Genomic DNA, 26,740 nt, shown 5'->3' on the forward strand with positions numbered 1-26,740 from the left:
CCAGGTAGACACCATGAAGTCAAAAAACATAGAACTACAAGTCCCAAGGTCCTTAGGGGCGTGACGACACCGATGACCGGGTCAAGCAGAGGAACCAGGAAGAACCTAAGAAAAAACCTAACAGAAAAACACGAGAAAAGGACCGCATGGCCGCTCACCGTAGAGATTCTGATGACCACGGCAGACAAGAAGGCCTGAACAGCTCCTGATCGAGCACCGCTGACAACCAGAACACCGCAGGACGATCACTCCCCGCAGATGCACGCCCGACCCCAAGCAACACGAAACGCGCCGGGCGCTGCTACAACACCTGCTGAATTGACGCAAAAGAAGAGGCAGACGCGACGATACGGACGCCCCCACATCCCCACATGGGCTGCTTCCATTATTTGTAAGAATGGTCATGTACAGTTGCCAGTCATCTGCATAAAAATAAAATGACAAGCCATGTTTTTTAAAATCATACAACTCTTTTAAAAGGCGGTTTAAAAGAATTGTATGATCCACTGTGTCAAAAGCAGCAATCAAGTCTAAAAGTACTAAAATAGCGGAATTACTAGAGTCTTTGGTTAAATAAAGATCATTAAAAACGTTGAAAGGAGCAGACTCTGTGCAAGGAAATGTTTCGTAGCCTGAAAGTGTCCAACATCCTAGTTTCATCCAAAAAAGGTTGCAGCTGTGCCATTACACACTTTTCCAAAATTTTAGAGACAAATGGTAGCTTTGAAATTGGTCGATAGTTAGCCAAGCATGTTGGATCCAGACCCGGTTGGTTAAGTTGGGGTTCAACAACAGTTTTTTTGCAGAAGGTCGGGAAGACCTGAAGACAGGCCGCTATTAATGAACTCCATGACTGAAATGCTAAGAGTGGCCCAAGCCTGTTAAAAAAAGTGAGGTGGGACTGGATCCAAATGGTAAATGGCGTATATAGTGCTTTCTACCTTCTTACGAAGGCCCAAAGCGCTTTACAGTCACAGTCCCATTCATCCATGCACACACACACATTAACACACTGATGGCGGCTCCACTGCCGAACACTGGTGCCAACCTCCCACCAGAGGCAAGGTGGGGTACAGTGTCTTGCCCAAGGACGCTTCGACACATGGGCGTGCAAGGCGGGAATCGAACCTGCAATATTATGATCATGAGTCGACTGCCCTACCGCTGCACCACGGCCGCCCACAAGGGAGATCCAAGGGAGAGGACAATGCTTTTAATTTACTAACAATCCCAGTCCGTGCAAGTTGTCACTGAACATCAGCTAGTTGACATGCCAGCTGTTGAGTGATGTAAGTTAATTTGGCTACAGCTCCGTTTTCTTCAGTGTTGTGAGCAAACCATGGAGGCCATGGCGGTTGAGTGCATTACTTATTGTTTTCTTTGAAACAACGGTACCTGCTGATTCCAGGTATTTCTGAAGCTCTCCACGAGTGGTCCTGGGCTGTTGGAGAACCCTTCTGATGATTGTTCTGACTCCTCTGTCTGAAATCTTGCGAGGAGCACCTGGCCGTGGCAGGTTTATGGTAATGCCGTGTTCTTTCCACTTCCGTATTATGGCCTCAATGGTACTCACTGGAACTTTCAGAAGTTTAGAAATGTGCCTGTAACCAATGCCTTCAGTGTGTTTTGCAACAATAAGGTTGCGTAGGTCTTTGGACAGCTCTTTGCTTTTACCCATCATGCAATGTTTCTTGTCTAACACCTTGCTGGTGAGAAACCTTTTTAAAAGGCATCAATCAGGACTAAACCAGCTGGTATTACTTTGCACTAATAGGGGGCAGGTTAACCTTCTGAATACTGACAAACTCCAGCTGCTTTCTTGGCTTGCCAGACCTTTTTACCCCTCCTTTTCTTCATGTGTTCAATACTTATTCCCTGTGCCATTTTACTTTATTACACATAACTTCATTTATGGACATAAATGTTTGGATTTCTTTCTATGTATGCATTACTTGGGTTGATGCCGACATCTGGTGAAAATTTCGTGTCAATAGCTCGATTAGAAATATGTTTTTTGAGAGAAATGTTCAATACTTATTTTCCCCGCTGTAGTTTTGATGAAACATTTGTTTCTGTTCAGTTTCCGGTTATTTTGTCTTGCTCTGTCCAGCAGCTTTCTCAGTCTGTGATCGTGTTCCTCTTTTGAGTCGCCCCATACTAGCAAATCGTCTATGATGTTTACAACACCATCCAGATCTTCAATCATTTGTGTTACCGCTCTCTGGAACACGTCGGGTGCTGATGAGATGCCAAAAGGTAGCTGTAGATACCTATAACGGCCAATGGGTGTGTTAAATGTACAGAGCATTGATCTTTCATCACCCAGAGAAGTATTTGGCGTTTTGGCATACGAGATACCACTTCTTCCACAGTGAGCAATGGATAATGTTCTCGTTTTATTGCTCTGTTCAAGTCTTTTGGATCCATACATATTCAAATTTTCTTGGTTGTAACCTCAGTCACCATACTGTTAACCCAGCACACTGTGTCATTCTTTTATATGAAACGTGCTTTATAAATAAAGTTTGATTGATTGAACCCACTCTGTTGGGCTCTGTCTGTTTTTTAATAACTCCCATGTTTTCCATTCTCTGCAGTTGTTTAACCACTCTGTCTCTCAGGGCTACAGGTATCCTTCTGTGTACGACTGGTGAGACTGAGTGCAGGGCTCCAGACTGCGAGCAATTGGTCGCATTTTGCGACCAAAATTTGAGAGTGTGCGACTGAATTTTACATCCATTCGCACATGTACGACCAGTAAATTTGCCTCCCCCACCCTTCATATTTTTTTATACATTAAACGTGGAAGGGGCACGTCAATGATCAATGAAATAATCAATGAGACGCAAACGCACACGCACGCAGGCAGACACACACACTCGCGCACATACTCATGAAACGCGAGCACACACTCGCGTGATGCCTGTGTTTGAGGCGGCCACTGCGTGTGAGAAGAATAGGGAAAGCCACTGTGAGTGGCTAAAATGCGTGTAGGGGGAGGGGCCTAGAGCTGACCAACCAATCACAGTGGGGTATATGACTCTTGGGGGCGTGACAATGACAGGGTTTGAAAGCAGGACACCTGACAGCGCCCTCCCCGGACCACATGAAGGAGTTCCTTACTTTCCTTTCTAGAACGTATCTTTTCGCTCGTAATTTTCTAAATACATGCAGTCCGTGCTGAACTTTTCTCTGGGCCGCACAGACCCGGAGGAAGGTTTAGGTTTTGGTTACGGTTACGGCGGCGCATCAAACGGGTTACGGCAGCACACCGCTCCCGCGGGAGTCGGGTCAGCTGAGGAGAATAAATGTCCCACACCTACATGCGTGACAGCTAACGGGGCTTGAACTATAAACACGCTCGAGTAAAAACAACATTAGTTTTAGACACACTGAAAATACGTGGGGAAAATGCAAGATAGACGTGTTTGAGATGAACCGGCACCTCGCCTGGATCGTTTGGGGGGGGGGGGGGGGGGGCTGTGAGATGAAAGCGAATCTGCAGCAAGACTGAAGGAGAACAGGAAATTGGAGTTGTCCTTAACATTCAGTTTAGTTTTAATAGTCTTCTTATATATTTTATGATTATTTAAGGTTTTGTAATGTATGTAGCCTTTTTTAATGAATTGGTATTTTAAATTATTTTGATTAATCACTCCACTACAAAAACCATCAGGACACATGTCCCATAATGCATTGTTTTGTAGTCTGTAGGGCAGCTTTCAGTCAGTTCAGTTTCCAGCTGTGTCCGGGTAGGTTTGCTCCTTGCTCCCACCCCTTTCTCCTGAAATTTTTGTGATGATTGACAGTTAATGTTGGAGCAAAAACAAAAATATATGTCACACACCATGTGATCTGCGCAGCGTTGAGTTCACCTGGGTGATCTCAAACACGGTTATTGTGCATCTTGGCTGCACCTATTTGGTGTCACCAAGATAAATTTCCATCAGTTTTCTTAACTATTTGTACTGTCATGACAGCGATGCTTTTGTCAGTTTACCTTCTTGGTGCATCTTCAAAAGTGCAGATTAAAATGTGAAACTGAATTTGAAACAGCACATTGTAATTTCTGCATCTATTATTAAAGTATTTATTAGTAATACAGTGGAAATTAGTAGATTTGTTTAGAATTTTGATTTACGGTATGCGCCCCTAAATTTTCTAGTTGTGCCCCTAAAATTTTCAGTTAGGGGCCACTGTGCTCCTAGTGAAAAAAGTTAGTCTGGAGCCCTGGAGTGGTCTATTTGGATGTGATGCTGACCTGGCAAACAACCAAGACCGTCAAACAAATCCTTTTAGTCTTTGAGAATGTCTTGTTCCCTTCCAAAATCATATACTCTTTGAACTAAGCCTAGTTTCAAGCATGTAGCACCTCCAATTATAGTGCTCACCTCTTCCTGAGTGATTTCAAACTCAATCTTGTGCTTTTTTCCTTTGTACTCACTGATCAGGTGTTTCTTGCCTATTGGTGCCACCTTGTGTCTGAAACAGGGAACTAGTTTTGTTTTTCCTGCTTTTTATGATTGCGCAGCTTCAAGTGCTCCTGTGTCCAGCTTACATGTCACCTGTTTTTGGTCTATCTTGAAGTCCAAATCTCAGTGTTTGTACCTCCAGAATACGTTACAGCAATGGCTTTTCCTCTGTCTTAACTGCTCGCAGAGACATGTCATTTTCCTTTTCTCTCTGTTCCACTGTCTGCACTCTCTTTCCTTGCTGCTTCCTTTAGACTTAGGATCTGCACATTTTTGCAAAATGATTATTTTTCTTGCACAAATTGCATGATTGTCCAAACGCAGTAAATCTTTTAACTACATGCTGAAATCCACATCTATTGCAGTTTATTTCTTTCAGCTCTGCTTTCACTGCTTTAAATGTTCCTTTATTCTCTTTTTAATCTACTCACTATGTGAAAGCTTCAGTGAGAGCTTTCACTTAGCTGGTGGTTATTTCACTGGCACGGCATGGCAAATATTAATGGCCTTTTCTAGTATCAGATCTGCTTCTCTGAGTAATCTGCCTCTCACTTGGTCATTCATAATGCCACACACAATTCTGTCACATACCAGGGAATTGTGTAAATCTTTGAATTCACAGTCCTTGGCTTTGCTTCTTAAATCTGTAACATACATGTATGCATCAATGGTTTCTTCCTGTTTCTGTGCTCCAGTGAAGAACATGTGCCGTATGTAAGTTAAGTTTTTCTAGGTTCACAATAGTCCTTAAACTTCTTTTTCAGCACTTCAGTTTTGTTTTTCTTGTCGTCTCCAAATTCAAAAGTATTGTATACTTTTACTGCTTTATCTCCTTCGACGTGAAGAAAAGTTGCACATTGCACCTTCTCTGATTTTTCCGGGATGCCGTTGGCTGTACAGAAGAGCTCAAAATGCTGACTCCAGTTTCTCCATTTCATTGCCAAAGTGCCTTGCAAACTCAGATTCGGTGTTGGTTGAAACAGTGCCATTTTCTCTTCTTTCAGAATTCTTATGTGGTAGGACAAGCAAATCCAAACGAACCCTCCAAAAATATCTCTTGCCAAGCAATAACCAAGCAACAAGCATTGGAGCAAATTCATCAACCCGTTTTTGTTTTATTTGTCGTGTCCAACAGCTGGGCTAACAGATCAGAGCTGAAGGGCTCTTGTGTTGGACATATTTTACTTTAACAACAGAGGTTATGAATCTTCTGACAGACCAGAGGTATGTCTGAATAAACCCCTTTTGTAATCGAGGCCAAACTTTATTCATTTTAATCGTATTTGAAAATCTATTGTGTTGGACCAGACGGAAAAGGAAAGGAGGTAAGAAGAGAGAGGGATGTTAGAGGGGGGGTAGGAGGGTAAGCGGCGGGGGGGGGGGGGGGGTGGTAAAACCATCAAGCAGCATAAAGCAACAAGTTGCTGGATGGTTATAATCATTACAGTGAGGTCCAGATGTAATACAAGTCTATAAGGGTGGGGCCTGTCCACACACACACATGTTATAAACATACCTGTTGGATCTTCACAGACGCATACCTATGCATTCAAACAAACTGATGTGAAATATTTTATTCAATCATGCAAAATAAAAGTGCAAAGGTGAGCTAACACCTGTGCTTAAGTGAGTGTTTACGTTCCTCTAAAATGGATGGTGGAATGTGAAAAGAAGCCGGGAGAGTGACCAGTCATCCCTACACCAAAACCCCCCGCCGTAGCAACACAGGCAGCAAGAACCCCCTAACGCCACACGGCAGCAGGCAGAGAACAACCGCCCCCCGGACGACAACATCCCCCACCCAGGCCAGGGCCAGCAGGACCGCCACGAGGCCCCTAGAGCCAGAGAGCAGGGAGGCATGGGGGGAAAGAGAGCGCAGCTCCGACCAAACCAGGAGAGCAGCCCCCCCGCCGCGCCAGGAGGGCCCAATTCGGGGCTCCGCCCCAGAAGAGTGCCCAAGGCAAGGCAAGTTTATTTGTATAGCACAATTCGTACACAAAGTAATTCAAGGTGCTTCACAAAACAGTAAAATGCATTAAAATCACAATACATCATAGAAATAATCAACGTAAAATTTACTTTAAAAGAAAAGAAAAAAATTGTAAATTGATTTAAAAATAAAGGAAAGAAATGAAAGCCCATGATTACCCCTAGATTTCTGACTTGATTTGAGGGTTTAAGAGACAGAGAATGAAGGTAGCTGCTGACTCTTTCTCTTTGTTTCTGTGGGCCAAAAATAATAACTTCGGTCTTGTTTGAGTTTAGCTGGAGAAAGTTGTTCTGCATCCACGCACTGATCAGTGTGTGATTGTGTGTGTGAATGTGTGTGTGACTGGGGGAATGAGTCTGTGACTGTAAAGCGCTTTGTCCTTGTAGGAAGAAAGGCGCTATATAAGTATACGCGATTTACCATTTACCATGATCTATTGGAGGCAGTGGTTGAGTGAATCCACCGGCCCATATTCACCTGTTGTCAGTGACACATAGATCTGAGTATCATCTGCATAGTTGTGATAAGATATGTTATTACTGCGTATTAGCTGCCCTAGTGGCAGCATGTAGAGGTTGAACAGAAGGGGTCCCAGGATCAATCCCTGGGGCACACCACAAGTCAAGGCCATGTAGTCTGAGACACAACTCCCAATTTCAACAAAATATTTCCTGTCTTCTAGATAAGACTTGAGCCAACTTAGGGCAGATCCAGAGATGCCAACCCAGTCTTGGAGTCTGTGTAAAAGGATCCCATGATCAACAGTATCAAAGGCAGCACTCAGGTCTAGCAGGATTAAGACAGTGACTTTGCCATCATCAGTGTTCAGGCGGATGTCGTTGGTTACCTTGATAAGAGCAGTTTCTGTGCTATGATGGGGTCTAAAACCTGACTGGAAAACATCAAATGAATTGTTTAATAAGAGAAAGTCAGTGAGCTGTTGGTAGACAACTTTTTCGAGGACTTTTCCTAAAAATGGCAGATTAGAGATAGGTCTGTAATTATTCAGTACATTGGGATCAAGACCGCTCTTCTTCAGGAGAGGTTTAATGACTGCAGTTTTTAAGGCCTCTGGAAATATTCCAGATTGAAGAGACATGTTAACTATTTGAGTAATTGATGGCAACACACTGTTCAGGACAGACTTTAGAAATCTAGTGGGTAACACATCAAGGCAGCATGTAGACGAGCTCAGACGGGTGATGGTCTCTTGGACAGTTTGGTCAGTGACAGGTATAAAGTGAGTCAGCTTAGAGTGAGTAGGTGGCCTTTCAAAAGTTATATGTGTTGTGGAGTTGATGGCTTTTTTAATGCCCTGAACCTTGTCATTAAAAAATACAGCAAACTCATTACATTTAGGTGTGCAAAGCAGTTCTATTGGTAGCTGGGTTGGAGGGTTAGTTAATCTGTTTACTGTTGTGAACAGGACACGAGAGTTGCTGCTGCAACTTCCAATGATTTCAGAGAAGTACCTTTCCCTTGTTCTGCATAAGCTCTGGTTGTAAGCGTACAATTCCCCCTTATACATTTCATAATGAACCTGGAGTTTTGACTTGCGCCACTTTTGCTCAGCTCTGCGGCACTCTTGTTTCTGTGCCCTGACTAGATCATCGTTCCTCCAGGGAGCTTTCTGTCTATGTTTTCTCAATTTAACATTCATAGGGGCAATGGCATCCAGAACATTCAAGATGCTAGAAGTAACAGAATTTAGCATTTCATCAACATTGGCACCAGAGGCGTTTTCAGGGTCTATTATTTCTACAAACTGTGCCCTAGTGCTCTCATTTATTTGTCTCCTTTGGACAACTGCAGGGCCAGGCGGTGGTTTGGGAGCAACAGACAGGTCCAAGAATACACAGAAATGATCAGAGAGGGCGACATCAACCACACTGACTTTGTGAATATTAACCCCCTTTGTGATGAGCAGGTCCAGAGTGTGCCCTCTGCTGTGGGTGGGGCGCTAGTTACAGCTAGTTACTGTGCTGGACAATGTTGGAGTGAACTGGTCACCTGAAGTAATTTTGGTCACTAATGGTGCTCCATCAAAGGTCAGGAAGAAGGCAGGTGTTGCCACAAAATTCAGGTAGAAACCAGGAAAAGATTCTTATAATAATGAATGATAATAATAATGGACATTTCATTGTGTTTTGCACACTTGAATGACAGTAAATGTGTTTCTGCAAATGTGTTTCTGAAACAAATGATATTAGAGATTTGCAGTTGACTGAAACTACTTTGGCTTTTCTGTACAATCAAGTAAAAACCGAAATTGAAAATTTCTCTACAGATACAAAATGTGTATTAGATTATGATAGTTTGTATATTCATATAGAGCCAGGGTCATCTAAAAACATATGCTAGCAAAGCGCTTTTAACGGCCAGGTATGTTTAAAGATGTAAGAGAGTTTTGTGCTTCATGCCCTCAGTGTCAGCTGACCAGTTTGAGTAAGGTTAAACAAGGACCGCTACATCCTCTGCCAGTTATTATTACCCCTTTCCAGCGCATTGGATATTGTAGGACCACTGGAGAGAAGCAGTTCTGGATACAAATATATTGAGGTCATCTTTGATTATGCAACCCATTTCCGGAAGCTTTTCAATTCAATTTTATTTGTATAGCCCAAAATCACAACAACAGTCGTCTCGATGGGCTTTGAAGTAAAACATGAAATCAAAAGGATCACGAATACAAAGAGTTCAATAGAAAAATACTAAAATGAACTAACAAACTGACTAAGCTATACTGGCATCCCTGCCCTTAAACCCCTCTTCTCTGTAAGGAAAAACTCCTAAAAAAAACGGATTCCGGAAAAAACGAGAAACCTCAGGGGTGTCCACATGAAGGAGGGATCCTCCCCCAGGACGGACAGGCGATTTACCAGAACTCTTAGAGAAGAATTAACTTATCTAAATCTACAACTACATATATAAAGTCCAGCAGACGAGCTTCATCCAGCCGTGGTTGTGGGGACAGTCAGGGGCGCGAGTCGAGCCGGAGACAGGAACCACAGCCAGATGAAGGAGCAGGAGCAGAGACGAGCCTTTTCCTTTGTGTACCATCAAAACGAAGGCAATAATAAATGCTCTTGTTCAGCTTTTTTCTCGTGTAGAGTGCCAAGCAAAATCCTGACTGATCAAGTACCAACTTCACCTCCAACCTGATGTTACTACAGCATAAAGACCTGGGCATCAAAGGAACCCAGGTCTTCAGGTCCCTTTATGGACCTCAGAGAAGAAACACTGACACACCCTTAGACCACTCCCTCTCACCTGTGCGCTTAGCTGATGGTCACAGTTGATGATGAGCAGCTCAGGTGTGGGTGGGTTGTTTACCTGATAGCTTCCGATCACCTCTGTGATCGAGTCACTCGCACGTGATGTTTATGGTCTAAAACTCAGTAGTTTGAAAGATTATTCAAAAGTCCCAGTGCATTATGGAGTATGTAGTTTTAACAGAGTTTTAATGTTTAAATGTTTGTGTTGCTTTTATTGCTGAGCTTTCTGAGTCATTGAATCTGAAACTATGACCTGTAGTCCAGTGCCTGGTAAGAAAGCTCACCAAGACCTCTGGTTCCAGAGGGAACCAAATCAAACCAGACAGACAGACTTGTTATTCTATTGGAAAGCTAAAATTGGAAAGATTTATTACAGACGATAGCAAAAGCAGCTAACTCCAGCACAGCACTTAGCAGTAGAAACATGGCCGCTTCACAAAAAACTTTGCTCAAGATAAAGATCACAGATAAGAACAAGTTTTAGAACAATGATTACATGACACTTCCAAAGAAGACATTGCCTCTCGTAGGCCAATGGCTCAATGCTCTAAAGACTGAATGGAAGACACAGTAGACCACACTGTGAACATTGGGTTTCTATTGACAGTGATCTACACACAAAGCCCAGGACAGATAAAGTCCAGCAGTAATTATCACAAAGGTCACAGAGTCATCTTTGGTTAGTTATAAGGTCATGATATAGTGTGTACAGGTGAGGATCAGAAAATGGCTGAATGAGGAAAGGAAGTTAGCACGGATTGGTCAGATTCACTTTTGTGTCACGATGGTTTCACAAAACACAAAACTCTGGAATATTTTTGTAGCATCATTAAAAACAAATGACAATGCCAGAAATGCTTTTTCATTTTCACAATAAAGCTGTGTTTGTTGACTCAAAATTAAAATGGAAAAGCGATCCACCAAACTGCTTTTTCTTTTTCTTCTTCTACACCGCTCACTCTGTCACTTAATTAAAATGATGAAGAAAATAGTATTTGACAAAAAAGTTCTCTAGTAAATGTGTAGCAAATTTCAATGAGAAAATCTAATTTGACTATAAAAAATGGATTAACAGAAATGCTTTTTCATGTTTACAATGTAACAGCATCAATTGCCCCCAAAAAGTTTGAGTCAATTTGAGCTTTTTCATTTTCTACTTCAACACTGCTTACTCTGTGACATGATTAAAGCAACAATGGAAAGAGGGGATTGCATTTTCATTTTCACATCCACAATTCACTTCTAGTCAGCAATTCCAGGGGGGAGGCGGGGCGATGACATCAGTGCGTGTTGGTCAAACCAGCAAACGGCAAAAGTTAAGCATGGCAAAATCTGCTAGAGCTGTTCATGGGGCTGCAGCTGTCCTCGAAAAGCAAAATCCACGGGAAGCTGCAGGAGACAATATTTTAAATCTGCTTTTATTACTGTTATGATTATTATTATGAGCCCGTTTGGTCTTATTTTTCTAAATTTGTGCGGCCAGTGCTTTTTCTTGGCTGCAAAGACCCGGAAGAAGGTTTAGCATTTGGCTAATACGTCCAACAACATTTAGCCGTGGATGAACTTTGACACAGTGCAGTCAATGCCGCAATGAGCATCATGGATGTAAATATTTGGGAATAACATCAGCCTATATTTTGTCTGGACACGATTGGTGTAGGTGCCAAGAATTAAATTGGGTTTTTACAGTTTTTCTCGGTTTATGTTTTGATTCTAGGTCATTGTGTAGGTAATCAGCTGGTGGGTAACATGTTTGTGGGCGGAGGCATGAATTGATTGATTTTTACTCACCTGTGGTTTTTCCCTGTGTAAGATGGAAGGGGGGGTGAGCGGGGTTGTCGTATTTTTTGTTGACCGCTTTTTTTATTTTTGTGCTTTTTCTTGATACTTTGCTGGGCTCCAGACTGCGACCAAATGGTCGCATTTTGCGACCAAAGTTTGAGAGTGTGCGACTGAATTTTACATCCAGTCGCACATGTGCGACCAGTAAATTTGCCTCCCCCAGCCTCCATATTTTTTATACATTAAACATGGAAGGGGCACGTCAATGATCCATGAAATAATCAATGAGACGCGAGCGCATACGCACGCAAACACACACACTCGCGCACATACTCATGATGCGCGCGTTAAACATCTGTGGGAAGGAAACAGGGACAAATATCATCACAACCTGATATGTGCGTCTGAGCTATGAATAAGCGAACCAGTGTGTCACGTTCAGCTCGTAGTCTCAGAGGCCATCCTCATGGTAGAAGCACAGGCGGAGTCTCAGGACTTGATTTTTACTCAAACTTTATTTTCCAATTTCTTCTGTTGGCATTTCACAGTCATGGCCCAAGGTCTAACCACCATCCAACAACAACCTCCCAATGGTTACAACTCCCACCTTTATAGGATGTCTCCTTTGGGAGCTACCATCCACCCAGGTTCCCACAGAAAATCTATTTACACAAAATATTAAAATATGTACATTCAAAGTTCCCCTGACCCCTATAAAAATAGATAATTTCCCCATGCAAAAATAGAATTCACAGACTGATCCTAAAACATTTCAATAATTCACTCCAATACTAAAATTACTAATCTAAATCTCCCCTGTTAACTTTACAATGATTTTGGTTCCCTCCCTGGAACCAATATAAGGTCCTTGTACCCTTAGGGCCCTCTTTTGCTGGCGGACCATTCCTGACACAGAAAACAGAGGTGAGTCATCACCAATGAGTTATATCACTAGAGGAGACATCACGTGGTTCCTCATGGGAGGAGAGCACCGCCATCTTGGTGAGGTCAAGTTACTGCTGCAGTGAATGCATTTGAACACATTTTTTGCAAAAGACCAGTTCATTGTTTGGGTTTCAAGGTAGGTGTATCATTTCACAGGTAAGTATTTTAATTTTTTTTTTCTTTTAAGGCTGCAGGGGCTTCATTAATAGAACACATGTTGACATGCATGATGGTGCAGGCCTGTTAACATGCTGCATGATGTACATTTATTTTGCTGTCAATATAAATGTACATTTTATTTTGCTAAACCTGTATACAGCATACTGTCATGTGTGGGGTGGCTCGAGAGCCGGTAGGACCCAGGCGCAGAGACGGGAGGCAAACGGGTTCAAGGGCAAGGGATTTAATAATAACAAAAAGCGCTGCAGAGCAGGATGACAAAGCAAAACTCACTGTGGCGTGGCATGAAACTTGGCATGAACAGACGAAGACACATGAAGACATTAAACACACGACCAGAAGTTAATGGACCAGCACAGGAGGAAGGCAGAGACAGAACTTATATACAGACAGGGCAGACAAGACACAGGTGAACACAATCAGGGCAGATGGGGACCAAAGGAAGTAAAACTCACGACACAAGACAAGACAGGAAACCTTTCAAAATAAAACAGGAAACAGAACTTAACCATGACAGAACAAGACAGAAAGCAAAAACCAATACAAAAGAAACTCAAACCATGACACATACTAGGCTATTATAGTAATACAGATTTATACATTTTTGACTCAGAGACTGAACTTTTCTTGCAGGTATCCAATGGATTCAGACTTCAGGAAAAAGTGGGCCTTAGCTATAAAAAGAGTTAACCCAGATGGATCACTGTGGTACCAAATAGCAATACAGTCTGGCTGTTCAAAACATTTGTGGAAACAGATTTTGATGAGAGGCCAGACTGTTTTTTTTTAGGGTAAATCTGTTGTTCACTTTTGGGCTTCTTTTGATTATTATTATTATTATTATTATTATTATTATTATTATTATTATTATTATTATTATTATTATTATTATTATTATTATTATTATTATTGTTAATAATAATAATAATAATAATAATAATAATAATAATAATAATAACAATAGTAATAATATCATGATTTTATTATTATTTTTTGTTTTATTATTTATTTATTGTTATCTATTGTTTGTATTGACTTACTATTGATTTATTATTATTATCATTATTATTATTATTATTATTATTGAGTTATTGTTGGGTTTTTCTAAATAATTTAAATTACATGTCAAAAACTTCTAAATGTTTGGAAATAATTTTAAAAATTCTTTCTAATAATTTTTTTATTTGTAAGAAGTCCTGCAACAATGCATTTTCATTCAAGTTTGAGCTTTTAAGGCTGACTGTTTCTCTTCTTTAACAACAAAAAATGATGTATATATATATTATATACATAAAATATAATATATTTATATATATGTATAAATATATTTAAATTTAAAAATATATACAATTTATAAAAGCTACTTAGACACCACTAAAATCAATAGAAATCAATGTCATGTGGGTTGGCTATGGGTGGCTTCTAAAGCGGGCGCGTCTCCTCTAGTGATATAACTTATTGGTCATCACAATCAGACAAGGCATAGACAAGGCAGCAGGTGCAAAACAAATATTTAAATCTATTTGCTTTCACAGGTGCTCCTGATCTAGAAGAACATTGCTGCTGCTGCTTAACTTTAACTGTACCAAAACAATAAACTCTGTCAATTAACCTTTTCTGTCTGTTTCTTTAATGTGACAACTGCTCGTTGTCACACAGTGCCAGAGTGTACAACAGACGTGTCAAACTTGCGAAGCAAACCACGGCTCTTTTTAATCAGTTGGCATATTAAATTATTTTAATTGATCACTGAACTACAAAAACCCATCAGGACACATGTCCTATAATGCATTGTTTTGTAGTCATTAGGGCAGCTTTCAGTCAGTGCAGTACTAAATTTCCAGTTGTGTTCGCGTAGGTTGGCGCCTTGCTCCCAACCCTTTCTAGTGATATTTTTGTTTTGATTGACAGGTGATGTTGGAGCAAAAACAAAAATATACATCTCACACCAGGTGATGTGCGCCGGGTTGCGTCCATCTGGGTGATCTCAAACACGCTTATTGTGCATCTTGGCTGCACCTATTTGGTGTCACCAAGATGAATTTCCATCCTCTAATGTTTACATACATTTAAGTGTTGTTTGTAACTGTGAAATGACCGAAAGGTTACTACGGTAATCACTTTGTTACTAAAAACTTTTTTTAAATTCTAAATGTATGGTATTTTGTTTACTATTTGCACTGTTATGACAGCGATGGTGCTGTCAGTTTACCTTCTTGTTGCATCTTCAAAAGTGCAGAATAAAATGTGACACTGAATTTGAAACAGCACATTGTAATTTCTGCGTCTATTATTAAAGTATTTATTCATAATACAGTGGAAATTAGTAGATTTGGTTAGCATGTTGATTTACGGTATGCGCCCCTAAATTTTCTGGTTGTGCCCCTAAAATTTTCAGTTGGGGGCCACAGTGCTCCTAGTGAAAAAAGTTAGTCAGGAGCCCTGCTTTGCTTTTTCTCTTTTTGATCACAATATAATGAGTGGATTTAATTACCTTTTTCTTTTTTCCCTTTATTTAGAGTTCAGGATCTGTTATGCTTCATGGTTTTTTTCTGAGCGCGTCCTTCAAGGACCGGACCCAGCATCAGCCTCTCATTGACTGTTTTTGAAGTCGCTCCAACTGGAAGCATGAATTCACATGATTGTTAAACGGTTTCTCAGGTCTGCATAGCTGCATTTCTGCCTTCTGGACCGGAACTTCCTAACGCAGCCAGTCTGCGGTCCGTCTGCGGCTTCAGACGATCTTTGTGTTAGCGGGTAGGGGAGGGTGTTTGGATGGGCGCTCCGTCCAAAGACGAAGGTAGTCCGGGGGAAGCATCTGGCTGGGCAGGGTGCTGGTCACACCGTAACAAAGCACCTTCCCCTGGCCGCTAACACGAAGCTACGAGCCTGTGTGAGTACTGACATCATCGCCACACCTCCCCCCTGGAAATGCTAACCGGAATTCAATTATGCTACACTTTTCACACAGTGGATGTGAAAAAATGCAATCTCCTCTTTGCATTATGGCTTTAATTATGACACAGAATAAGCGTTTTTTTAAGTAAAGAATGAAAACGCATTTTGGAGGATTTAATTTTACATTTATTTATGAGTCATCTGATGCAGTTACATTGTGAAAATAAAAAAGCATTTCTGTTAATCTATTTTGTCAAATTAGATATTTCTACTTGAATTTTGCTACATATTTACTTTTTGAAAATGAAATGTCAAATACTATCTTTATTAAGTGACTGAATTACCGGTGTTAAAAAAAATAGAAGTTTGGTGGATTGCTTTTTTTTTTTTTTTGACTAAACAAATGCAGCTGCATTTTGAAAATGAAACAGCATTTTTAGTATTGACTTTTAGTTTGAATTATGCTACAGAAATGCTTCCATACAAACACTCCAGAGAGCAACACACGGTAAAACACACGAGTCAGCTGAACGCAGTCATGGTGGAGAGAGCTGAGCTGGAGACAGGTTACAACACATCTGCATTCTCTGGCCTCCAGGTGAAAATGAGACAGAGACAGACATGCAAGAAAAAAAACGAAGTTCCATTCTGACAGAAATAAAGAACACAAAACACAGAATAAACAGAAAATGTAAACTAAAAGCGTCCACAGCCATAACAACGTCTTCAACTACAGACTATTAATGGACAATCACACCGGTGTGGCTCCCTCCTCAGTGCTGCTCAGACTGAAGCTGCTGTCTCTTATATAGACCTGAGGGTGGGGCCCAGGATGTTCTGCCTCTCCTCCAGCTGTGGATCAGCACCAACCTCAGGGTTGTGGGTTTGATTCCTGACTGACTCTGAGCCCCTTAGTTTATACTGTGGGTTTAGTCATGGAGGTGTGTGAGTGAATAGATGGAGAATCTTCACTGTAGACCAGGCGTCAGCAACATTTACAACATGAAAGACCAATTCTAAATGTTTTCCTTCACGTTTTCATCCTCAGTAAATGGAGTGGTGATCAGCTGTGGTTTTATTTCTAAAGTTGATCACATTTCATATTGATATTTGGTGGAACAGAAAGAAAGTCTGGGTTTAATCTGACCTTGATTGGTTATTATCCAATAAACTGAACTTATCAATCAAGCTTTATTTAAAAAAAAAAGTACTTTTCATGCCTGCAGTTCAGATCATTTTACACAATTAAACACAAAAACAAACTACAAAAAAGGAAAAAAGCTAAAACCAACTCACCCCTTAGCCCTCCCCTCCATTTCCCCCTAAAAATGTCAGCAGCATTCAGCAGGACAAAGAATCTCATGCATGAAACTTCCTTTAGCTAATTAATGATTCATTTGAATTTATAACCAGAATGATGAATTTAAGGAGGAATTTCCGGCCTTTTTGGATTCTTTTATTGTATTTCCTGCTCTGCTAAGATTAATGCAGCATTGTTGGTCGTTAGTTTTATGAAGAAAGAATTCATGAAACGTCACTAAACTAAACTCTCATGCTTTTTTCAGCCTGGTTTGATAGTTTGTTCATTTCTTTGAATAAAACATCAAATGTTCCAGCCTTAGCACAAAGTTAGCATCAAATCGAGCATTTTAGCAGAAATGAATCCATCAGGCTTTCTGGGTAATTTTTAATTTTAGTAAAGATTTCTGAGCTCCATCTGAGTCGTACGGAATTGTCCTGCGTCAGCTTGTATGACCCCCCCTATCAGGGAGGGGGGGTGACACCTCTGTGTTTTTGGACGCTACCGGGTGTGGGATGAGGTGAACTCCTCAAACTTTCCATGGGAGAGCGAGGAGCAGAGGAGAACAGGTTTGCTGACTCTAAGGAGAACGTGTCGGTACAGAGAGCTTTGTCACTCATCCTAGTGATCTACCTTGTGAGACACCACAGGTCAGGCCACCCCATCAAATCTGCATTAACTGGTTTTAAACATCCACCAACACAACAACAAGCTGCACGGACCTGTGAAGACCTGCAGGGTTTCAGAACCAAGTCAAGTTTATCAAGAAAATAATAAAAGTCCTGATTAAAAGGTTTGTCTAACATTAAAATTTGTTCTTCCTGCAAAGAGAAAAACTGCAAAGGGTGTATTCAGAATCAGAATCAGAAGTACTTTAATAAACCCACATGTGGGAAATGTGTGCGTTACCGTAGCAGTAAACATAAAAGAAAATAGAATAAAATAAGAACTATAATATAAAACACAACTGTAGCAGAAATGTAAACATATAAGGCGGTATAGTTTAAAGACTATTTACAAACAGGTAACAATGTGCAAAATGTGCAAAAGTCATCTGCCACACTGTGAGTTATTGTACAGTGTAATTGTATTTGGTAGAAAGGATTTCTGGTATCTGGCAGTTTCAGAGCGGAGCTGTCTGAGCGTCCTAGAGAAGGAGCACCGCTGTTTGTCCAGAACAGGCTGGAGAGGATGGTCTGGGTTGTCCACAGTGGATAACATCTTGTTCAGTGACCTCCTCTCCATCACTGCTTCAAATGATTCCAGTTTGCAGCCAATGACAGAACCCGCCTTCCTGATCAGCTTCTTCAGTCTGTTGGTGTCACTGACTGCAATGCTGCTTCCCCAGCAGACCACAGAGGAGAACAAGGTGCTGGCCCCCACAAACTGCTAGAAGATCCCCAGCATCTTGCTGCTCACATTAAAGGACCTCAGCTTCCGTAGGAAGTAAAGTCTGTTGCAGGCCTTTCTGTACACAGCAGTACTGTAGCTCCTCCAGCTCAGTCTGCTGTCGATAGGCACTCCCAGGTATTTGTACTCCTCCACATCCCTGCCCAGGATGCAGAGAGGTTGCAGGACTGTCCCCTTCCTTCTGAAGTCCATCACCATCTCCCCGGTCTTGTCCACATTGAGCAGCAGGTGATTCTCTCCAGCCCACTCCACAAATCCGGGAGGCTGAGGCATTCAGAGAGCTAAACCTGTTGAAAATGGTGTCAAACTCGTCTGCTCTCTCCTTGCAGCCTGTGATGGGTCTGCTTCTCCCCCCACATCCTGTGATGTTCTTCATTCCTGACCACACCGCTCTCATGTTGTCCTGCTGGAGTTTGGATTCCAGGGAGACTATCTGAGCAGACAGAGCATCTCTGTGGTTTTTAGGACCAAGTATAATGACCTCAGTTTTTTCTGGGTTCAGGAGGAGGTCAGTAATTGTCATCCAGGTCTTGATGTCACTGATGCAGGCGTTCAGTTTCTCTATATTGTCATTCTGGTCAGGTTTCATGGATAAATACAACTGCGTATCGTCGGCATAACAATGAAAATTAATGCTGTGTTTCCTGATTAGGTTTCCTAGGGGTAACATGTAGATCATAAACAGGGTGGATCCTAAAAATGACCCCTTTGGGACTCCGTAGTTAACCCGAATACACTGCTACTACATTAACGAACTGATAGGCTGTGTCCGAATTACCGCCCTAACCACTATATAGTGCACTATATAGTGCGGTCGCCATTTTGTAGTGCTGTCCGAATCTACAGTTCAAAAATCATGTGCACTAGAATCAAAACCCTGGAGACTGCTTATGCTGCTTCTGCACAGGAACGCATTCTGGGAGATCTGAAAAATTTAAAGCTGCAGTTAAATGACATCATTAATAAACAAACACAATTTCAAATACAAAGGCTACGACTTGAAAGATTTGAAAACTCTAATAAATCTGGCAAATTTCTGGCTAATCAGCTTAAAATTAACAGAGAAAAATCATCAATCACCTCTATTATGGACCAAACAGGAAATGTCACCCATGACCCGGTCAAAATTAATAACGAATTTGAAAACTTTTATAAAAACCTGTACACACCGCAGATCAATCCGTCAGAGCAAAGTATTGACTCATTTCTTAATAATGTAAACCTACCCAGGCTAAATGAGGATCAAATCACAAACTTAGATTCTCCGCTCTTGCCGTCTGAACTTCATGAAGCTCTGTTACTTATGCCCAATGGTAAAGCACCAGGGCCTGATGGCTTTCCTGCTGAGTTTTATAAAGAATTCTGGAACAACTGGCACCAACATTTTATAAAACTGTCACATCTATTAATGAGAGCCAATCAATGCCACCTAACATGAACTCAGCCAACATAATTCTTCTTCTAAAACCAGACAAAGATCCCACTAGTCCTTCAAGCTATCGCCCCATTTCTTTAATCAATGCAGATGTAAAAATTATCTGCAAAGCACTAGCACAGAGAATAGAAAAAATCACTCCTCACATAATTCACTTCGACCAGACTGGATTCATCAAAGGCAGACACTCGGATGATAATGTCCGTAGACTAGTTAATATAATAGACTTTGCCACCATTAAAAAACAGGAAATGACGGTACTATCGCTGGATGCTGAAAAAGCCTTTGACAGAGTTAATTGGAAGTTCCTTATTGCTGCCCTCCATAAGTTTGGTTTTGGAGAAGCATTCATCAATTGGATCAAAATATTATATCACAACCCCAATGCATCAGTTAGAACTAATAAACAGACTTCAAACAGGTTTTTTCTTGGAAGAGGAACCAGACAGGGCTGCCCACTCTCTCCTTCTCTTTTTGCTATATTCATTGAGCCTTTAGCTGCAGCAATAAGACAGAATGAGAGCATTATAGGAATAAAAACCAAACACAGCCATCATAAAATTAGTCTTTATGCGGATGACATATTACTGTTTTTAAGGAATTTACATTCTGTAAATGAAACAGCAATGATCATAAATGAATTCTCCTCCATATCAGACTATTCCATTAATTGGAATAAGTCTGTTTTATTACCACTCAACAGGAATATGGAACAAAGACTCACAATTCCAGTTAAAACAGGAAATATCAAATATCTGGGTATCTACTTTTCCCCCAAACTATCAGAACTGGTGCAGCTAAACCACACCCCATTACTGAAAAGCATACAGGACGATCTAACACGCTGGACCAACCTGCCTCTGTCCCTTATGGGCAAGGTAGCCACGGTTAAAATGAAAATCTTACCCAAGGTTAATTATCTCTTCTCAATGATTCCCACACAACCGCCATTAAAATGGTTCAAAACATTAGACTCATCCATATCAAGCTTTCTATGGAACAACAAACCTGCAAGAATTAGTCTAAAAACTTTAAAATCTGCAAAAAGCTGTGGAGGATTAGAACTACCTAATTTCCACAAATACTTTCTTGCAAATAGATTACAATATATCTTAAAATGGTTAAAAAATAATCCAGAAACCAACTCATGGTTAGACTTGGAACAGGTGTTATGTGGAAAGATCAACCTGTCACAGCTACCATTTATTAGCCAAACAGTTAAAAAACAGGATTGTTTCAAAAGCATTAATATAAATGCCACCTTAACAGCCTGGTGGGAATTTCTCAAAATATCAAAATCATCAATTCAACCGTGCAAAATGACACCCATCTGGAACAACCCGGACATCCTTATTAACAAAAAAATGATTCACTTCCCAGCTTGGCAAGCAGGGGGCATAAAACAACTAGAGCACGTAATTATTGATAGAAGATTCATAACCCCCCAGGAACTTCAAGACAAACATGGAATAAATAACTTCTTGGAATATCAGCAACTTAAATCAAGTATTACTAAAAAGTATAAAATTAAAGACGACGATTTAAAGCTACCAGATGTAGTTACCACTCTGATTAATTTTTCAATGAATAGAACTCTCTCCAAAATATACAAACTTTTATGTAATTTAGATAACAATATTGCCCTTCCAACAAAAAAATGGGATGCAGATTTGAGCATCAGCACAGATGAAAGCTTCTGGTCAGAACTTTGTCTAAACACCTTTAAACTGACAAAAAGTCCAAATCTGCAGCTAATCCATCTCAAAACTCTTCACAGAATTTACTACACTGGACAGAGGATGTTCAAGATGGGTCTCAGTAACTCAGACATTTGCGAGCACTGTGATAATAATCTACCCGACAGCTACATGCACGCACTGTGGTTCTGCACTCCTGTCAGGGCTCTCTGGCAGCAGGTATGTGCCGATTTATCAGTCTGGCTTAAGGTTTCAATCACTGCCTCACCGTCACTTTGTGTGCTTGGTGACATGAGTGCCATCGATATAGAAGAAGGATTAGCATCTATCATTTTCATAACCCTTTGTATTGCCAAAAAAACTATTTTAATAAATTGGAAAAACAAGAAAAATATAAACATAAGTCAACACAGAAATCTGCTGTTTGATCATATCAGCTTGGAAAAAATGTCAGCCCAAAGCTCAAGTAACTTTGAAAGAATTCAGTCTCTCTGGTCTCCTGTGGTTGACTCCATGACTTAGGGGGTGGAGGGCCTGGTCGTCGCTGCTCCTTGCCCTTCTGCCGTGGTTTGGGGTGGGGGTCGGGGCTTCCGGTGCCTGGCGGGGGCGGTGGGGGGCTCCGTTGGTCGGGGGGTCGGGTCCGGTGCCTGGGTGGGGCGGGCTGGGGCGCTGCGTGGTCCTCTGGGCTTGGGTGTGGGGGTGCGTGGTGGGGGGGTGGGGTGGTGGTCTGGCTTGGCTTGGGGGGGTGGTCCCTTTGCCTGTGCTGGGGGGGGTTGGCGGGGGGCCCTGCTCGGGTGGGGGGGGCCCAGCGGCGCCGGATGGGCTGCCCATCTGCACCTGGGGCTGGGATCGGCCCTTCCCTGGCTCTGGGACGGGACGGGGCAACCCTCTCGGGGCCCCCGGTCACTCTGGGTGTCACCCGCTTCGGCTGCGGGGTCTGGGGTGGGGTGGGGTGGGGGGCTTGTCGGCCCTGTCCTGTGGGGGGGCGTTCTGGGGGGGAGGGGGGGCCCATTATTAGTACGGGTCGGGGGGGCTAGCGGGTCGGGGTCTCCGCTGAGGCAATCAGTGGTTGCCTCGGCCGGTTGGCCTCCTCGGTCCCGTCGAGGCCTGACCAGAGCTCTTCTAGGGCCGGCGTCTGGGGGTGGGGGCCTGGGCTTGCTCCGGGGGGGGGGCGACGCTTTCTGGCTCCTCTCTCTCTGTGTGGGGTGGGTGGTGCCGGGCCTGGGGTGTCGGCGCCTCCGGGGGTGGGCCCCTGGGCTGGGTGGCCCTGGCCCCTTTGCTGGGGGTGGGCTGGGGGACGGCTGTTTGACCACCGGGGGACAGTCTACCAGCTGTCCCCAACTTACCCCCTTCCTTATATAACCTCATATTAGGGTGAGGGGGTGGGGGGTTTAGCCTGCGATGCGCCTTGGGGGGGGGCTACTTGGGAGTGGTCCCCCTCCTATGGTTGCCGTATGGAGTGGGCCCCCCCTCTTTCGGTTTTATTTGCACCTTAGACACGTAGGGTCCTTGGTAGGGGGGGTGCTTGGACATCACTGCCAGCAAGCAGCAGATGTCCTCCTGGCACCCTACCCGCCAATTTTAACCGCACCTTAGACATTTAGGGCCCCTTGGTGTGGAGGGTGAGGGGACATCACTGTGAGTAATCAGGAGATGTCCCCTTAGTGCCCTACTCGCCAATTTTAACTGCACCCCCCTTAGTACACACACCCCTCCCCCTTCAATATATACATTCAAACATAAACACACACACATGCACACAAACACCCTCTCAAACACCCATACACGCACACACATTTTACAAGGAAGGTGGGACCTGGGTCCATCTGTCCCCTACCCCGTCCCTGGTGGGGGGTGTGGGCCCCTTGGCGATGGCGGCCGTGTCCCTTGGGTGCCGGCTCCCTGGGCCCGGCGGTGCTCTCTCCGCACGGTGGGGGGGTTCATATTACACCTGAGCCGGGGGTGTTCGTGTCCCTGGGGGGTGGGTCCTGGTCCTTGCCCCTGGGCGCTGGGCCCCGCCAAACTTCCAACATGGCCGAGCCTGGTCGGGCCATATTTATAACATCCCTTATGGGCCGCCCTTTTTTCCCCGGGGTTCCCCCCTCCTGGGCGGGGGCGGCGGGCCCCTGCCTTGCTCCTACCTGGACCAACCGTGGGCCGGGTGGGTGGCTGCCTGGAGTGCGGAGCGGGTCTCCCTTGGGGGGTCCTGGCTCGTACCTGGGGTCGGGGCGGGGGGATGCCCGGAACTCCTGGGTGGTGGTGGGGTGCTCGTCTGGGGCTGTGGGCGTCCCTCTCCGGTGGGGCCCTGCGTTGGGCTCTTCCGGCGCGGCGGGGGGCTGCTTTCCTGGCTGGGCTGGGGCGGCGCTCTCTTTCCCTCTGCGCCTCCCTGCTCTCTGGCTCTGGGGGCCTCGCGGCGGTCCTGCTGGCCCTGGCCTGGGTGGCGGTCTTGGTCGCCCGGGGGGCGGTTGTTCCCTGCCTGTTCCCGTGTGGCGCTGGGGGAATTCCGGCTGCCGCTGCTGCTGCGGCGGGGGTATGGGTGTGGGGGTGGCTGGGCGCTCCTCCTCCTTCTTTTCACATTCCACCATCCATTTTAGAAGAACATAAACACTCACCTGAGCACAGGTGTTAGCTCACCTTTGCACTAATAGTTTGCATGATTGAATGAATGAAAGATTTCACACTAGTTGGTTTAAAGGCATAAGTATGCGTTCGTGAACACTATCTGTTTTGTGTGCATGTTGACATGTGGACATTTCTGCGGCTAGCAGGTGTGTTGATAATATTTGAGTGTGTGTGAACAGGCCCCGCCCTTTTTGTACTACATTTGAACCGTACCGTAACGATAAACAACCAGTAAACCTGCCTGCTCTATGCTGCTTCATGGTCTTACCCCCCTTCCCCTCCTATTATCACCCTCCTACCCCCCCCTCTCTCTAACGTCCCTCTCTCTTGTTCCCCTCTTTCCTTTTCCGTCCGGTCCAACACCAAAGATTTTCAAACATGATTGAAATTAATAAAGTTTGGCCTCAATTACAAAAGGGGTTTATTCAGACATACCTTTGGTTTGTCTGAAGATGAATAACCCCTCTTGTTAGAATAAAATATGTCCAACACAAGAGGCCCTCAGCTCTCATCTGTTTGCCTAGCTGTTGGACAGGACAAGTTAAAAAAAAAAAAAAAAAAAAAAAAAATAAAATAAAAATCATGTGCACTAGAAATTTCCCAGAATTCTCTACGAAAAACCAGTGTGGATCGATGCTCACTCGATCGGCGAATATTGCCCAGAATGCACTGCGTTCATACCAGAATGCATTGCGTGTGACCCACAATACACTGCGTTTGAATTATTCAAAGATGGCGGACGGTTGCGCTAGAAAGAGGACTTAAAAATGTAAGTATTAAAAAGTATCTTGTAGATGTTGTAAAATATATGTGTAAATACGTAAGATGAAGTGTTTAATATGTTATATTCCTCAATCGACAACCTACATTGTTTTGAAGCTCATCAATTTCGGTAATGCTAAAGCTAACGCTAGCGCGAATTAGCATTGAAGGCTAAAAACAAACGCTGTTGATAGTACATCAAAAAGCAGTGAGTTCTAACCGTAGTCATAAGTTATTAACACATTTTTTAAATGTGTTTATATATGTAGGGACAGACGAGGATGAGGAAAATTTGATCCATCTGTGGATGGAGAAAGATAGCCTGTTTGTTATCAGGCAAGCTCGTGCCGGATGGGTCGGAGTGAGAGACACTTGATCAGATTTGTATTTATTTATCATTAAACTGTAATCGTTGTCATGTTGGGGTAAAGGTTGTTGTTGAAAGAGGAGAGGAGGAAAGAGCACGAAGGGACAAAGAGTGACAGGAGAGTCTGTTAAGCTTACCTGAGTTTAAAATATTGTTCACAAAATGTAACGTCGTCGTTGTTTTTGCAATTTGTTTAATAAATGCATGAACAAAAATGAATTATTTACATGTATTATTTAAATCTGAGACATTTTTAACAATCTCAAAATATAAATATAAAATGTACATATTTACATTTTTGTTTTATATGTTAACATTTATTTTTATACATCTTAACAATAATCCTGGTCTTCTAGAGTCATGTGTGTCACAGTTGGAGCTGAAAGGAATGCAGAGATCTGTCCTCGCAGACGGACGCCACTTTACCCGTCCTACTGGTTCCTGCTGTGGCTCCCAGCAGTCCCCTTCTCTGATGCACAGATTGTGCAGAACTGAAGGTTGGTTTTACTTCCAGTGCCGCCAGAAGTATTGCTCTCCTCCTCATCTTCATAATGCCAAATGCTCTCTCCACCACAGAGCGTGCCTTGGCGAGGTGCTGGTTGTAACGGGCCTGAACCGCATTCCTCATGGGTTCCCTGTAGGGTGTCAGCAGCGTGATGGGATGAGCAATGCAGGGATACCCACCATCACCCAAAAGGATCCTTCAGGTGGGTTTGTTTGATTTACATAAATTGGGCTTTTACGTAGAACCTGTGAACTGTGGACTGATCCTTGATTCCCAACAAAAATATCTCTAAATTTGGCATTAGTCACATACAGCCTGCAGTTGAATGGAATAAAAAAGCTTCCTGTTAAAATAACAAGCTGCACTTTCTTTTAGGGCCTTTATTCTTCAGTGGCAGCTATCAATGCTCCCCAGGACCTTTTGGAAGGTGGAAGACCAAGCAAGCTGCTATAAAACCAGAGTTGACTTATGGCAGTTCATTCCCACTGGATGCTGGGTGACCCTGCTCATCAGCTGGAGGATGCGGTCTGCCGTCCTGTGGACAACGTCGCTCACGGTGGACCGTGGCATGTCAAAGGCTCTGGCTACCACACTGTATGATGTGCCACACGCCAGCCAGAAAAGAAACACCAGGACCTCAGTCTCCTGTACCCCCCCCCCCAGAGTGTGAGGAACCCGAAGCTGCTCCACCAGATGCTCAATGGTCCTGCGGGTCAACCGATCTGCAAGTCTGCCGGTCTGGTCTTGTGTGGGACTGACCGTCAGCGTTAAGGGCCACGACAGACACCTTTATGTTGGCAAAGCAGTAGAGACGTGGAAGACCCTGTAAAATGGAACAATAATTATTTCATTGAGAAAATTAAATATGATTTTTTTGAATGTTTCATTTTATTCTGATGTCTTACATTTTAGTTTATGACGTATTTATAAATGCTGGAAAATCTCGTGTTTTTTTTTTGGCTGGGTTTTTGGATTTTTATATAAATATTTAAAAATTAAAGTATTTTTGTTTAAAACAAGTGATATGGTTTGACTCTGAATAAAAAATACTAAACTTTGATCTCACAAGTGTTTCATGTAGTTAGACTATACAACTCATA

At 43.0% G+C, this 26,740-nt stretch overlaps 1 protein-coding gene and 1 long non-coding RNA gene across 2 annotated transcripts in view; one reads left to right on the forward strand and one right to left on the reverse strand.

Annotated features, from left to right (window-relative positions):
- LOC111947180 (aerolysin-like protein) overlaps positions 1-26,740 on the reverse strand; it is a 70,451-nt gene that overhangs the window by 38,838 nt on the left and 4,873 nt on the right. The window lies entirely within an intron of this gene.
- On the forward strand, positions 25,661-26,700 carry LOC144991050 (uncharacterized). The gene is made up of 2 exons (XR_013654971.1): positions 25,661-25,842; positions 26,016-26,700. It is a non-coding gene; the product is annotated as an uncharacterized LOC144991050 (long non-coding RNA).

This window comes from Oryzias latipes, chromosome 3, assembly GCF_053564925.1.
Source record: "Oryzias latipes strain Hd-rR chromosome 3, Olatipes_Hd-rR_3.1".
Taxonomy (NCBI): Eukaryota; Metazoa; Chordata; class Actinopteri; order Beloniformes; family Adrianichthyidae; genus Oryzias; species Oryzias latipes.